This window comes from Pinus tabuliformis, chromosome 9 (genome assembly GCF_031772625.1).
Source record: "Pinus tabuliformis cultivar Carrire ecotype Pingquan chromosome 9, CPIR1, whole genome shotgun sequence".
NCBI lineage: Eukaryota > Viridiplantae > Streptophyta > Pinopsida > Pinales > Pinaceae > Pinus > Pinus tabuliformis.
In genome coordinates, this window is record NC_142307.1 from 1,565,329,750 (window position 1) to 1,565,346,495 (window position 16,746).

A 16,746-nucleotide genomic window follows, 5' to 3' on the forward strand; every position below is an offset into this window, starting at 1 on the left:
ATAAATTTGGACAATTAGAATAAATTGTAGTGCTTAGGCCAAATCCATAAAGTCAAAATACACAATTGAAATATATTTACATAGAAGGATGAACTTCCATATTGTAATGTTGTTTCCCTATTGTGCCATATTATACACAAAGAAGTGTACTATCTTAAAACTTATTTACGAAAGGTAATAAGAGAAGTTCGATTTTGGGCCCATTGTGGGCTTCTATCAATTGATGTCTCTTTGCTCCACAATATTTTGGTACCCTCTAATTCTAGTCATTATATCTTGTAGCTTGAAAATTCCTTCCTTTGTCTAGCTTTGGCATGGAGAGTTATTGAGGATCCTAGAAAATCGAGGGTGGTTCTAATATAGCAAAAGAATATGCAAGTGGATTTTTTAATCTTAGTGTTTGAATACTAAGATACACCACAATTCATCCCATATGTAGCTTTAATGAATTGAGTTGAATTCAAACTTCAATTTTTTATTATGTTGGACACCCATAAATGCCTCTACCTCTTTCTATCATTTCCTCATTTCAAGAACATTCTTCATTGTGTCTACGATGCAAGAGTTGTATGCTACATTGTTCTATTGAAATTTTCATTGAAATTTATGCTACTACTCATTTCTTCCATTCATGGCATTGCTAATCCCAGATTTAATTTCAACCACATTCTAGGTGTATCATATCAACCCTTTCTAAAGCTCTTCTAGCTTGTGAAAGATGAAGCCCACTTTTATAATGGAAAAGTGTCATGGGATCCCTTCATATAGTTAGAAGGAAAGTTGAAACATATCCCAAACACTTGAGTACAAGGAAGACATGAGCTTGGTCTAGGAAGTGGAGGGCTTCCACTTTCACCTAGTTGTGTGCCCAAAACATGTGAACTAAAACAAAGAAAAATGCAACCAAAAAAAGTGTAACTCAATAATTATTAGATAAGTTTGTCACTCAAATTTAATCAATTCACACGAGAAGAAGTAGAGCCTGGCTGCCAATTCATAAATGACCGTAGTTTCATGCTTGAAAATGTTACTTACCATAAAAATAGTTAATATATCTTATCTTTATATTTTCACCTTCAACATGATGATTCCATTATTTTGTCCACTTTTAATATATTAATATCTGAAACTTCTTCCTTCCTCTTTTATTTTTTATATATTTTTATCCAAACGCATACCTCACTTTTAAAATCATAGTTCAATTAAAAGAACCTTCTCTGTTTCCGGTTATAAACCAACGATATATTTACGAAAGCAAGTTTAAAATCCTTCGAATGAAGTAAAAATAACTGGACTAAAATATGATTATAGATAAAATTGATTCACCTTCATTATCAAATGAAAAACATTTAAATGTAAACCGTAAAGATCCATCTCGTGGACTCAATAACTGATCAAAACATGGTGGCCGCCCTGAAAATTGTAATCTTAAACGCCAGGCAAGGCTATAACAGCAACATATAACAAAAAAAGGCATGATAAATGGAAATAACGAAAAGCCATTTATCAAAAGGTTATACCACCCAAACATATTCAATGACAATTTGATTATGCCATTCATTTCAAAACCTTTGAATCTCCTTTGAATTTAGTTCATCTTCATGCAGCCTTTTCTTCAAACAAATCCATAACCCCCGATGACAATTTGATTATGCCATTCATTTCAAAACCTTTGAATCTTCTTTGAATTTAGTTCATCTTCATGCAGCCTTTTCTTCAAACAATTGCATAACCCCCGAATTTTTGGGTAAAAATCATCACTAGACTCTTTTCTATTCCTTGATGTTCTCTTCATCAATCTTCATGAGCAGGGTAACTCAGTATAACATTTGCTTCGTTTCAAATGCATAACATGATTCCAACTTACGCTAATTGATCTTGAAAAGCTGAATTTCCCAAGACTTCATTTCAGATCAAATGTTGTCAGAACGGGGTCACAATGTCGAGATATGAAACATACATTCATAAATTATTTCGGTTGATTATGCTTCAAAACTATTCAAATAACCATTTTTTCAGATAATAAAACGGGATGTAGATGTGAACACTAATGAACCTGCAGTGTTAAAAATCCAACCGTTCATGCTCATGTCATATTCTCCAAATATGGATTAGCCTATTGCGGAAGGGGAGGACTGACAATTCTAAGGAATCGATCACATCATATGAACGCCTTTGTATGAGAAAGATCTTAGATACAAGATCTGATTAGATTTCAGCAGGAAATGGGCGTAGGGATTTGTCGACAGTTTTCCCAATGTTGGGAAGGCACCACCCTTAGTAAGTGGCCATAGTTTTGTATAGATTTCCAATAGTAATAAACAAATCGCTCTTGGGGTAGAACGCTATGATTTCTTTATTCTTCTCTGTGATTAAAATCACACTTCCAGAAAATTTGTCCAATTTAAAATGTCCATAATCCACATTTCTTCTCTGTGATTAAGATCACACTTTCAGAAAATTTATCCAATTTAAAATGTCCACAATCCACATTAGCGGTAAACCTGCCTCACTTCAAAATTTAAATTTTCTTCGCACGTTATGGATCGAATAAGGTGCAATTTCTAGATTTACTGCTAAGTTTGAAAGGGGAAGCATTGAATGTATACATGTGGAAGACTTATCAATATCTACATCAATTACATTAGAGCCATGAAGGCAGTCCGACTTTGGAGTTATCGAAAAATGGATGGGAATGTATATTAACGGAAAATCGATGGGAATGTATATTCATACCTTTTTTTTTATGATTTTCTTAGGAGGCTCATTTTAGACCTCAAAACACTCCTAATTGATTAACAAAGAAGAACTTATTTTCATGTACATTGATTCAAAGACTAATAATAAAGAAGATGACAAATAAGAAGAGAAAATAGATTCATAGGACAATGACATTGATGGAGAAGTAAACCTTGAAGCATAACTTGTTAGTGCCCTATAAGAAATAGATAAACTTATTCAAAAAGAAGGAGCTATTATAGAAATATGAGAAGAAAAAGGATCATAATCTTGATAAAATAACAGTTTCCATTCTAAAGACAAAACTAGATGAGGCAAAGAAGATAGAATAAGTAGTGAGAAGTCAGCCGAAAGAAAAGGAAGAAGATTGTGAAAAGCTAGAAGTAGAAGTTATTTCCTTGAGAAACAAACTAGAGAACACAAACGATAAATTAAATCAAAGCTTTAAGTTTGGAAAGAGTACCAAAATGTTAGATGATTTTCTCAATTGTCAAATGTCATCTTTCATCAAAACGGGTCTTGGCTACAAGAAATATTAAGGGGCAATTAGGTGTAGTATGATTCTTCTTGACTTGATAACAATTTGTGAAGTCCTTTTACGATTTGTAATGTTAGCTTAATCTTCTTCTTATTATTATTAATGCACGTGTGTGTACTTCATCAAACTACTACCAAAACATAAGAACAAGAACACAAGATGTTGGCTCTCTGCCAGGGCTAAAACCTCTCTTCTCCTGAGACGAAAACCCTTTGGTAAATTTCTCTTATTGAAGCTTCTTATTGATCAATGCCAAACCCTAGAACCTTGACAAGAATATCCTCCAAGCACAAGTCAGGTCCTTCCTCCTTTCTGCACTTTATTTTCCTGGCACTTTGTCCTCCTCCTTTCAACACTTCGTTCTTCTTTCAACTGTTGGTAGACCTTGTTTCACTTGCTCTAGAAGAGGCACTTATTCTTGGTCTATGATGAGACTCCTTTGTGATAATCCCTTCCTTACTCTTGAGCAAATGAGCTTCTTCCTTGAGATGTAGGTACAAACTTGGTATGACTATTCTGTAGCCCTAATTTCTTGCATGTGTGAGAGGTTTACTTGATGTTATAGGCTCTTTCTCCTTCACTTGAGGTTACTTCTTCTTTTCTTGAGTAGGAGGCCTTGTAGGTCTAGTTTTAAGCCCAAAAAATGAGAGATGTATGACTTTGAGTTGCTACTGTCATAACCACAGAGACAACCCTCCTTTTTCTCACACTTGTGGCTATAATTAGCCCTAGAACAGTCCTCTTAGGCTTGGTTATGTACCCTTCTTCTTTGCTGCACTTGGAGTCCTCTTTTCTTCACCTTTTCATATCCCTTCTTTGTGCTCTTTCTCTCTGATTTCAGATATAAATGTGTGTCATGTTGGAGGAGTGGACAACCTGTATATATAGAGTATTGGGCCTCCTTTAGGCTGACTCGCTGACTGTGGGCTGACTTGTCTTCTTTGCTTTGGATGGGTTCTCTTGATGGTGCCTTTGCTTGGAGGAGACTTGACTTTGCTTGGAGGTATCTTCTTTGAATCTAATGTATAAGTATACCTAGTGTAATATGCCCTTAAGGTCTTCAACATGATTCTTTTAACTCTTTGACTCACCTATAGCACTTTAACATGTGAGGAAGAAACTCATTGACATATATAATAAAAGTATATTTCTTTTCTTGAATAAATACAAATATCAAAAGTACATTTATGAAGACCAAACCTAGTTACATTTTCTTCAACATATAAGACCTCAAAGAATGTTTTTTTGAGAAACAAAACTAATGAAGGTTGTGTTAGAAGATACAACTCATTTACTCTAATGAAGGTAGTGTTAGAAGATACAACTCATTTCCTCTCCTTTTGGATCATGTTGAATGATATAAGTGCAATAACTATGGGCATAGAGCATGTGATTGTATAATTAGAATACTAAGGTTTCCTAAGAAAAGCAAGGAAGAAGATCTTATTAAGCATAAAGAACAATGCACAAAGGTGATGAGTTGCCAAATTGTCACCCTTTTCACCATTCTAGGCACAATTTTTAGCCATTTTATCATACTCCTTTAACCATCTATCACTCATCCATTGCCTTTTATTACCCAACTTTTCCATCAATATGTTGTAATAAGTCCAAGAATGTTGCAGTAATTAATAATTGTTGTTATCCTTTATCTTTAGTGGATTTAAAAAGATAATTCTTGATTTATTACTGATGATTATTTTCCTAGCTTGGTTCCTGTAATTTTTATGTAACTTCCAAGGTTATCAGGTACCAGAAGTATGTGACAATCCAAATAACAAAAGCACAAAACAATCCAACTACTGAAAGTGCAGAGTGGTTGAGTTACTAGAAGTGCATAAGCTATGCTAACCCAGCTAAGCTACCAGAAGTAGTATTGGAACTGCACACGGTATGCTAAAATATTAGAAGTAGTCGAGTTATCGGAAGTCGTGATGCGCTATTCCGGTAGTTATCGTAGTTACTGGAAGTCAGACATACTATTTTGGTAGCTGCACACTTGTAGATGATCGCCAATTATGCAACCGTTAGTTAAGATATTTTCATGCCAATTCAGCACAAATCAAGGCACGCGTTTTCTATGTATTCACCATATATAGATCATCTCCTATCCATGTGGTTGTTGGGCCCAAACACAACATGTAATTTACCTTTTCAAAGCACTAAACTGTTAGTCATGATTTCATGATGCTTCAATGGATTCAATTTTAAACAGGGATTTAAATCTTCCAATTTCTATATAAAATAATATTATTGTAGCGCTACAATCTATTTTGATAGTATTAGTTGGAAGCAATGTTACTTGGGAGCGGGAGCGGAAGCGGGGAGCGGGAGCGGAAGCGGGAGCGGGAGCGGGAGCGACCATTTTCAGAAGCTCCCGGTTTGGGAGCGAATCCCGGAGCGATTTTTTAAAAATATATATATTTTTTATATTTTTTAATTTTTGATACATATATGTCAACAAAAACATGTAGAATGATGAATTAGATATAAAAAACATAAAAAAGCATAGATTGAACCATATAACAACAATCATCTAGAAGTTATAATCTTCATCAACCACGTCCGCAAGTTAGTAACATAGTAACATACAACATATTGAGTCTCATGATTCATCAATCTTAAAGTTTCAAGCTTTCAAAATTAAATATATAACATTTATCATCATTGATCACCAAAGTTGTACTTGTAAGCTAAGTGTAACCATTACAACAAATAATATCTAACATGAAATGAAATGTTATAAAATGAAACGAAATGAAACAACTTTCAACTTTCATGAAGCATCATATTCATAATTCATTACTAATGAGTTATAATTGCCAACTTCAAACTTAAATTGTCATATATTGTTTAAAAAAATATCATAATAAATATGAAAGAGTCAATAGTTATAAAAGCTACTAGAAACTAGAGAAGAGAAGTAAATCTATTATCTATTTCTTATGCTTGGGCCTCTTGCCACCACGAGAAATGTCTAATTTTTTAGTCTTGTTGCAAAATCAGGATCTTTGTCATTAATATCACCCTCCAAGCATTAATATCCAAAGGTATCTTTGTCATTACCTTTGTATCTGTATAGGGATCTTTGTCATTAATATCACCCTCTAAGCATTAACATAAGATAGAAAAAGCATAGCATGTCAAGTCAAGATTTTGTTTGAGTGATGCGTACATTTTTAGAAGGGTCATGATAGAGGAGTTCGACAACCAATGTCACTAACATCAAGGTACATAGAGGGATTGGTACTCTTGATTAAATATGAGTTCCATACCCTAATACATGACAAAATTCAATGGAAACATTGCAATCCCCCAATCCTGAAATCCTGAAAAACTGATAAGTCTGCTGGATTTTGAATGAAATCTAAAATTCTACTTTCTCCATATGAAATCCAATGAGGACGAAACCACTCTCAAACATCCTGAGTCATTTCATGGTAATGTTAAAAATTTAAGTAAAAGGATGAAAATGAAAATTAAAGAAAATGTCACTTTTACTTTAAGAATTTAACATTACCATGAATAGCATATCAATACTAGGGCCTAGACTTGATCATTAAGTTGCCCCACTCAAAAACTATTTGTTTCTTTCAAAAAAAATTGCATTTCGAACATTACTACAAAAAAAAAAATGCAAAAAAGGCGAAAACGCTCCCGAAAAGGCAGGGAGCGAAATTTTTTTTAGGGAGCGCGCTCCCGACCCGCTCCCGCCCGGAGCGCGGATCGGGAGCGGGAGCGAGGGGGGGGGGCGCTCCCCCGCAACACTGGTTGGAAGGAAGGTCCACGATTTTAGGATCAAAGATATTAGCTATGTCCAAGAAGAATTGCTATATAATTTAGCTGAAGAAATAGTCAAAGGAGTTAGTTAGAGTGGGAGCAAAGGTTAGTATTGATTTTATTATCGCGATAACATTCTAGAAGACTGTCTAAACCTGTATTTTGTAATATTTTCTGAGAATTAATGAAAATTTCCCTTTTTTTATCATATTGTGAGTTAATTTCATAATCCTGCAGTGTTCCCAGCCAGGAAGGTCCACCAGTCCTGTGATGCACTAACAAAGTTAGATAGTTCTAGTAAATTTTATTAATTTATCTTAGGCATATTGAGATCATATTCCAATATTTCTAGTTTCTATTCATGTAACTTTTTCCTAATTTATTTATTTCTTGCACAACTGGTGCCAGTGAATTCCTGCAATTTCTATATTTGTGTGTGCTTTTGCGGTGTGGTTTTAAGGGCCCTTTGTGAGAGGAGTGTTAACCCAGGGACCCAATAAGTGGCTGAAAGGACACATGGCTCAGACTTACAACTCCTGCATGTTTATTCCAATCGTGTGTTGAGTGGATTTGTTACTACATGAACCATTGAACCTACTAGACACTTTTACGATGCTGATAAATGAAATTAAAACTTAATTTTATTATTCTTTCTTTCCTTTATAGGCATGCAAGTCATGAATCCATTTTCAAAATAATTCCTAAGAATTGTGTTTTTAGTAGATTGTTGTATATATATATATATATATATATATATATATATATATATATATATATATATATATATATATATATATATATATATATATTTCCAGCACCTCATAAGTTTACAAACTTATGGTCAATAATTCAATGAAAAATAATATAAGAAATTAAATTTCTCGTCATTTTTGGCATCTTTGTAGGGGAGGTGTCAAGGAACTAGGTTTTGATTAGTTGATTCTTGTTTAGATATCCTTGCTTGTAGTATCTGATCATCCTAAAACACAAAGTGGCGGGAGCAGTAAGAACTTGGGTGTCCACTTTAGTGGGTTGCTTACCTCACTAGATATAGAAGATGTTTCTATTGTATGAGCTAAGGAATAAGCTGACTCATTATGAGTTGGTAACTGGTAATAGAAAGCCTTAGTAGCATGAGAGTGTCTAGGTACATGATAAATCTTGTTTTTAATTTTCTTTCCTTTTTCATATTTTGTTTATTTCCTTACAAGGTTTTAGGTGGTGTAAGAACCCCCAAATGCACTAACCCATGTGCAAGACAGGGATTAGCAACCAAAAATAAGGATCCAAGAATGATCAGAGATTGGTAGAAGATGTTACTCCATAAACTTTTTGAAATTCTAGCAATAACTGGTGTCTATGCTCCTCAAGAAGAGAAAATCCTAGCAACGGTCAAGAACATATCTATCTCTCCATAAGTAATAAAGAACCAAATATCCATGTTTCATCTCTACTAGAAGATCCAATACATTCCTCTGATCACCTTTGTCAAATTATTGAGGAAATGAAAGAATCATGGATCAGATTTGATAAGGAGGAGCATTAGAGCTAGAGATCGATGAATTTTTGTCATCACCAGATCCATTGATTATTGGAGAATGTGATTATGAGAAAATAGGGGAACATGATCATGAGGAATTTATATCATGCTTATCTTTAGATATTTTATTCACTCAAGAAATCACTTAAGAACAAGTAAAAGATCCACATGGCATGACAAAAAAGGACAAATGAAACAACACTTATTAACAAGTGACTTAAGAGAATTATAGCTATATCAAACTTTGGTCTCAAGAAGTCATTGGACTAGAGCACCACATTCTTCTTCAACAACTCTTCCCATCATATCAATCGAAACAATTAGTTCCACATGCTTTGGTATATGTTAAAGTTTATATTTCAAACTTGAGTATGAATGTATTTCTACATTTGCTATGGATATGGTTGCATTATAAGTACTCCTACACTTGAAGGAGGTCTTCCTTTCTTCAAGTAAATTAGGGTAGGATAATATAGAAAAATAAAATAAAATAAAATTGTTGTAGTTACTAATTATTTTTTAACTTGAAAATCCTTAAGATCCAGTTCCTACATCTGGAGGCACAACTGCTACAACTTATTTTTGGTAGGACATGTTGCAACTTCCTATGGTTCCTTTTACCACTGCCATCATCAGAATGACCACCATTGATTTTTGTTTGTGTTGACATCAAACACTCTTTTGGTATGTCTTGTCAGGTATGATTCTCTCTTAACTACTCATTAATTTTTAAAGTGACTACGATTGTTTATTTGTTTATCCTTCTCCAGGTCACCTGGTAGAGATCGCCACTGAGTCATTTAGGGGACGGGGGGATGTGTAACCACCCCTCCCATATCTACCCCCTTTCACCGGCCTTCTAGGGTAAACATGAGCTAAGGGATACTATGACATGACTCAACCTCCTAAGTATAGTTAAGGAAGTGGAATCGACAAACCAAAAATGTATTGACCTTCCTCGAGAACTACTCGACCCCTAGGAACCAACCAACCACTCTAGGGGACCAAACCCTAAGTTAACTTTCCGTTTTAGTGATCTTGACTCCCAACCACTTGCATAACAAGGAAAGATAGCTATTGTGACCCTTGAATCGCATGGATAACCCTGCCTCCCAGCGACTGCAGTCTAGAATTTCTAGTTCTATGCATGCGACCTCGATATCTAAGCCACTTTTTCAAGGCTAGTATCCATACCTTTGCCCAGAACTTGATAAAAATTTCTAGAATGATGAATGACACAAGTACAAAGCAATCAAGACAAAAATTAGTCAATAGCTTAACCTAACTAGGCCTAACCATGACAAACATTTCGTTAAATACATTGTAAACATGTAATCTATAGGTCATAAATACATATCTGAACATAGGGGTCTCATACTTATCTGGAAATCATTAAGAAGGTCCAATTCCCTCTTAGAATAGTTGCAATAACATCTATTAGTTCATGCATTCAATAATCATTCATTCACCAATCAAAACATGATAAGAACCATAACTGAAATATGTCATGAAACCTTGCTTATAACCAACATATAAACAAAATAATAACAATGGTAGAACAACCATAAAAGCCACATAATAACAAGTATAAATACTCATGAAATACAAGAGGAAAATACCTCTTATTAACATATGCAAAATCCAACCAAGTTAGGGACTTCCACGTGCCACCCGACCATAGATTGGGTTGAACCAAATCTTTGTTTCAGCCAATCACCCCCTGTGCCATATTCCAAGCATGAATGTAGGACTCACAACAAAACAACCAGGATTCCTCAGGTTTTACCGCAATCTCGCCAAAACTAGTCAAAGGATTCCTAGGCCCAAAACAAACACCTACATAGCCAGGCTTTACTGTAATCTTGCCATTATTGGTCAAGGGATTCATAGGCCCAAACAAAGAAACATAAACTACCAGGATTTACTGCAATCCCGCAAAAACCGATCAAGAGATCACTAGGCCCTAAACAAGCTTGGATGCTTCTAGATTTCTTCATCAATATCTTGAGGAATTTTCCTGTCTCCACCCTTAGGATTTACCCGCAATCCCGACATTACCATTCAAGCGATTCCTAGGCCCTTGGGACTTTTTCTGAGACCACCTCACCTGATTCCAAAACCATCTGGCAATCCAAAGCTCAACCAATGAAAGAACCCTGTCACACCATGGATATCCGGAAATGGAAAGGTAAAGTTGTAACCACTTTCACACCTATGAAAATCCACGCCAGTGACAACAAGAGAACCAAATACACACATGCATGTACCATTCATGCCTAAACTAGCAAGGAAATCATACATGAAACTCGATACCTACAATGAATCCTGATGTATCCACTAGATCCAACTCTTCCTAGCTTGATCTTCGTTTTCCTTTGCTTTCTTTTTCTTCCTTTACCTTCATTTCTCCAATGCTAGAGTGCTCCGAGAATGCTCTAAGTATGCAAGATAATAAGAGAATAGAAAGAATAGAAAGAGAGCCCCAAAACTAAACTGACAAAATTTGTGAATTGATCCTCATAAGCCTTTTTATTATTGAGGCCTTTATTTTACTCAATTTCCTTCTCACATGAAACCTGTAACCTTTCACCTTCCTTTTCTCCTATTTTCCATTATTTCCATAAATAAAATACCAATTAATTCCTCTTTGCGTTTTCAAAGGCTTTGTCATTGCCTTTACCAATTTCCCTTAGCCATAATAAACCAAATGAACACCAACTAGGATGTTTTTCCGAACATTCAACTTGGAATACATGTCCGATGACCTTGGTCTTATTTTTCCTTTATTAACTTTATTACATGAAATTTTAACCCGGGTTTGTTACAAAACCCTCCCACTTGGGGAACAATGTCCTCAATGTTCTATGACATTTACAACAAGAAAAATTGTTGTAAACCAAAACATACTAACCATGGAACTTTATAACTTAGTTTGATGCAGTATTTACAATGAACAACCCGTTGAAAATAAAAACCAACATGACAACCATACCACTTATTGGAGCTTTTAACACAACTCATTGCGGTATTTATAATGAAAACCATACATAAATATGTACATATAAAAAATAATTGAAACATATTCACCTAGAAGGATGAACTTACATATTGTAATGTCATTTCCCTATTGTGCCCTATTATACACAGAGAAGTGTACTATCCTAAAACTTATTTTACAGTATTAAATACGCAATAAAACATGAAATAACAAGGTAAGAAGAGAAGTTAGATTTTGGGCCCATTGTGGGCTTCTATCAATTGATGCCTCTTTGCTCCACAATATTTTGGTACCCTCTAATTCTAGTCATTATGTCTTGTAGCTTGAAAATTCCTTCCTTTGTCTAGCTTTGGCATGGAGAGTTATTAAGGATCCTAGAAAATCGAGGATGGTTCTAATATAGCACAATAATATGCAAGTGGAGTTTTTAATCTTAGTAGTTTAAATACTAAGATACACCACAATTCATCCCATATGTAGCTTTCATGAATTGAGTTGAATTGAAACTTTCAATTTTTTATTATGTTGGACACCCATAAATGCCTCTACCTCTTTCTATCATTCCCTCATTTCAAGAACATGCTTCATTGTGTAAGAGTTTCATGCTACATTGTTCTATTGGACATTTCATTGAAATTTCCACTACTACTCATTCCTTCAATTCATGGCATTACTAATCCCAGAATGAATTTCAACCACATTCTAGGTGTATCATATCAAACCTTTCTAAAGCTCTCCTAGCTTGTAAAAGATGCAACTCAGTTTTATAATGGAAAAGTGCCATGGGACCCCTCAATATAGTTATAGGGAAAGCTGAAACATATCCCAAAAAAAACTTGAGTGTAAGGAAGACATGAGCTTGGTCTAAGAGGTAGAGGACTCTCACTTTCACCTAATTGTGTGCCCAAAACATGTGAACTAAAGCAAAGAAAAATACAACCCAAAAAAAAGTGTAAACCCCCTCAAATTTAACTAATTCACACAAGTAGGAGAAAGTAGAACCTAATACTAGGCTGCCCATTCATAAATGACCATACTTTCATGCTTTAAATTGTTACTTACCATAAAAATAGTTACGTCATAAGGCGTTTCCCTCTGAAATCAACTCCCCTCTCTGCACACCTGTCATCTTGTGCACCACAATATTATATGTTAGACGATTGCAAAAGGTTCAGCCGTTCGATCAAGGTGGTTACCAATTCGTTGCAGAAAAGGTTTGCAGAAACTCGATGTTCATTCATTCTTCTCGGTTGCGTTAGGGATGAACAGACAGTTGTGATACCTCACTCCAAATCTAAGGCCTATATTAGCGTGGCGCCATTCTTCTCGAGCCCAAACCCTACTTTCTCATTTCATTGTTTTGTTGGAATCCCTCTCTCCCAGCGGATAGGTGCTTCAGATAAATCCTTCAGGGACCTATGGCGCCCTGATGACAGGACTGTGATTATAGTAGAGGACATCTCTTCCCCAAACATCTTGAATTTCGGCATAGGATTAACAGTGGGCTCCAGAATTCTTCATCAATCCTTTGGTGAGCTGCAGTCCAGGTATGGGAATCAGTTTTTTGTATCGGAAGAGGGCTATCAGGCAGCCCTTTTGAATACAATTGATGCCATCAAGCAATGCATTGTTAGGGAAGAGGGATGCAATAATGTGCCTGGTTTGACAGATGTCCTGTACTTTTTAACTCTTGTGACATCCATTGCTATGGGTTGTGCGTTTGGGTTTGCTGCCTGGCTTAGCCCTCAGGGCAGAGTGGAGGGTTCATGGTAGTGGGTTGTTCTTCTTTCTCCTCTGTGGCTATTGTTATTCGCTTCGTTTAGGATACTTCTAATTGTGGGGAGAACTTCGGATTGGGAGCCTTTGGTAAACAACAGCTTAGGTTTTTTAGGAGCAGCTGCTACTTTTTATCTAACACCCATCTTTGGAAAATCACCTATTGAGAAAAAATGATTTAACTCTGATATAAAAGTCTGGGAATTTTTTATTTTGCATAAGTTTAGGGCTCAAATGAAACTCATGTTTATTAGTATCCTCAAGAGGGTTGCAATGGCTGCTTATAATTTTTTTCAATGTAGCCTTATGTTAAGGGTTGTCCCTATGGCATATTTGAACATGTCTCTCTTATATGGGACTATTAATCCACTGTTTGCATCGAAGGAAATGGAGATATAACACTGAGAGTGATCATGAAGGACTACATCGATTAATGGGTCTCCTTCACATATCCACCATGCTCTGTAGTGACTGTAATTAGCTGTAATGTTCCCAAGTCTGACATTCTCTATGCTCAACAGCCATGTTATTCTGTTATTCTGGTTTTAGTTACATTCAACAGAGAATAAATTTCATTTTGATTTGTGTAAAATAAACCTTTTATTGCAAGCATTATATTGTTTTTTATTTCAGGATGTGGTTACTCCAAACTCATGAATTTTCTGAATGTATGGCAATGAGGCCTTCCCCTATAGCTTATAGGTATGTCATTCTTGTGTTTACTACTTCATTTTACATTCCCATGGTGTGGGCATTACCGTCTCGTCTAATTTTCATGGGTTTGGATGTGCCAGAGGATGTGTGCTGGTATCGTCGAGCTGGTTCAAGTATTCGTGGGACAAGAGAACAATGGATTCCATTACCATCGTGGTGAAAACTCTCAGGTCTGCATTTATTGTTTTTCCCTCAATTCCTTGTTATTGTCGTTTTGTGTTCCTCAAAGGAACGTGTTTGGTTCTCATGCAAACTATTTTTCTCTGGCTGTTTAGGGTATCCACAGTGGAATGGAATTCACCAAACTATACCAACGGAACCAAGAGAAACTTCTCTTCAAGTGTGCTATGTATCTATAGGTATGGATTATTAACCCTTGTCTCAGAAAAATAACTCCCCTATTTACTTTTTTTCATTTATGCTACCTGTAGCCATGGTGTAAGCCTCGACTGGTTGTGGCTCTGTGACCTCAACCAGTTCACTTGGTTTATCAGTGGGTATTTCAGGGCACCATTGATGGTCGCTAACGCACTAATGCTTTCCCTTGAACCTTTAATTGGGAGTGTTATGAATATCTCGGTGCCTGTTGCGACCGAGTGTCGTAGTTTCTTAGTCTACATATCCTCATTCTGTTGTGTGCCTAGCCTTACAGGTGGAATCAGGTGGCTTAGATTTTTGGTGCATTCGGTCTTTCGTGATTAGACCCATCTACAGTATCTCATGGCAACTCAAGCTCAAGCCTCAACAAGAAACCATCAAGAGAAATCCAAGTCTTTCTCCACCCCAATTAAAATGCCACTCAGTTCCTATTGTGTTATCTCTTTTAAGTCATTCTCTTTCCTCTCCATTTTCAATTACAAACCCACCTTCAATCGTATAAAACACTCATACTCTTTTAGTCAATGTACGCCTGATTCAATAAGCCACAACTTCAACCCCTTTCAGATCACCTTCAAAAACCTGGTTATTTCTCAGTTGATATATGCACAACACAAAAACAACATTCTCAAGGATGTGGGTAAGCAAACTCTGTCAATGGCATCCATGCTCTTGTTCACCTTTCTGATTCAACAAGTGCAGTTGACACCATCTTTAGCAATTACCCAAATCCTGAACTCAGAATTTCAATCCAACATGGCCTCAAAAGATCCAGAAGCAATAAAAGTCCCAAACCTTCAGCTACCCAACAACTTCACCAATGTTATTGACATAGTCAGGGTCTTCTCTCCAACCCAAGCAGTGAAGATTTCACAAGAGTTGTAGGGTTTGGAAGACAAGTCAGAGTGGAAAACAAGAATCCTTACAAGGTCTGGGCCATCCCCATCTCCTTCAGATAAATCCTTTAGGGACCTATGGCGCCCTAATGATAGGACTGTGATTATAGTAGAGGACATCTCTTCCCCATACATCTTGAATTTCGGCACAATATTAACAGTGGGTTCCAGGCTTCCTCGTCAACTCTTCGGTGAGCTGCATTCCAGGTATGGGAATCAGTTTTTTGTATCGAAAGAGGGCTATTAGGCAGCCCTTTTGAATACAATTGATGCCATCAAGCAATGCATTGTTAGGGAAGAGGGATGCAATAACGTGCCTGGTTTGACAGATGACCTGTACTTTTTAACTCTTGCGACGTCCATTGCTGGGGGTTGTGTGTTTGGGTTTGCTGCCCGGCTTAGCCCTCAGGGCAGAGTGGAGGGTTCATGGCAGTGGGTTGTTCTTCTTTCTCTAACTCTGATATAAAAGTCTGGGAATTTTTTATTTTGCAAAAGTTCAGGGCTCAAATGCAACTCATGTTTATTAGTATCCTCAGGAGGGTTGTCGGCCAGATTTCTTAACACTTGGGATTTCTGTACCCATGTTTTGTTTAATTAATTAAGTTATTATGTTTTGGATACCAATCAATATTGAAATCTTTCAAATTGTTTAATTAATAAGTTATCATGTTTGGATACCAATCAATGATTTCTTAACGCTTGGGATTTATGTACCCACGTTTTGTTTAATTAATTAAGTTATTATGTTTTGGATACCAATCAATCTTGAAATCTTTCAAATTGTTTAATTAATTATCATGTTTGAATACCAATCAATCTTGAAATCTTTCGAATCACTGTAAGACGATCTTTCTGATTATTTTTACGCTACATCGTTTTTATAGTTTTTATATGATTGCGAAATTTAGCTCAATATGGTGCGACTATTAAACATTTTACATTTTAAACTTTCATGAAATAGTGAATGGCTTTTTGCAGATGGGGTACCTGAGTACATTTTTGTGATAAGTTGACACATTCTTTTTCAAAAAATATTTTATTTAATCAAGTTTTTGGGTTAAATATGTTTAAATGATGAATGTAGTAAGATTGACATGTAATGCTCTGGTAAATAATTGATTATTTTACCTTAATTACATTATGGAGGTGGTTATCATTAAAGAGAATTAGTTTAGAAATTTAATACTTTGGTAAATAATTGATTATTTTACCTTAATCACATTATGGAGGTGGTTAACATTAAAGAGAATTAGTACATTATTTACAAAGCGTCCCTCCCAACAAAAGGCAAAGAATTTAATTTTGATTATCAGCCTAATCACATTAAGAAAATAGTTTTCCCTTCAGAATTTCAATTGTTTTGATCTTGGGTAATAGCGTGTATAAA

At 35.7% G+C, this 16,746-nt stretch overlaps 1 long non-coding RNA gene across 1 annotated transcript; it reads left to right on the forward strand.

The window, feature by feature from the left end:
• Nucleotides 1-14,032: 14,032 nt before the first annotated feature.
• On the forward strand, nt 14,033-14,846 carry LOC149154610 (uncharacterized). The gene is made up of 4 exons (XR_016262500.1): nt 14,033-14,073; nt 14,166-14,255; nt 14,361-14,444; nt 14,738-14,846. It is a non-coding gene; the product is annotated as an uncharacterized LOC149154610 (long non-coding RNA).
• Nucleotides 14,847-16,746: the final 1,900 nt, after the last annotated feature.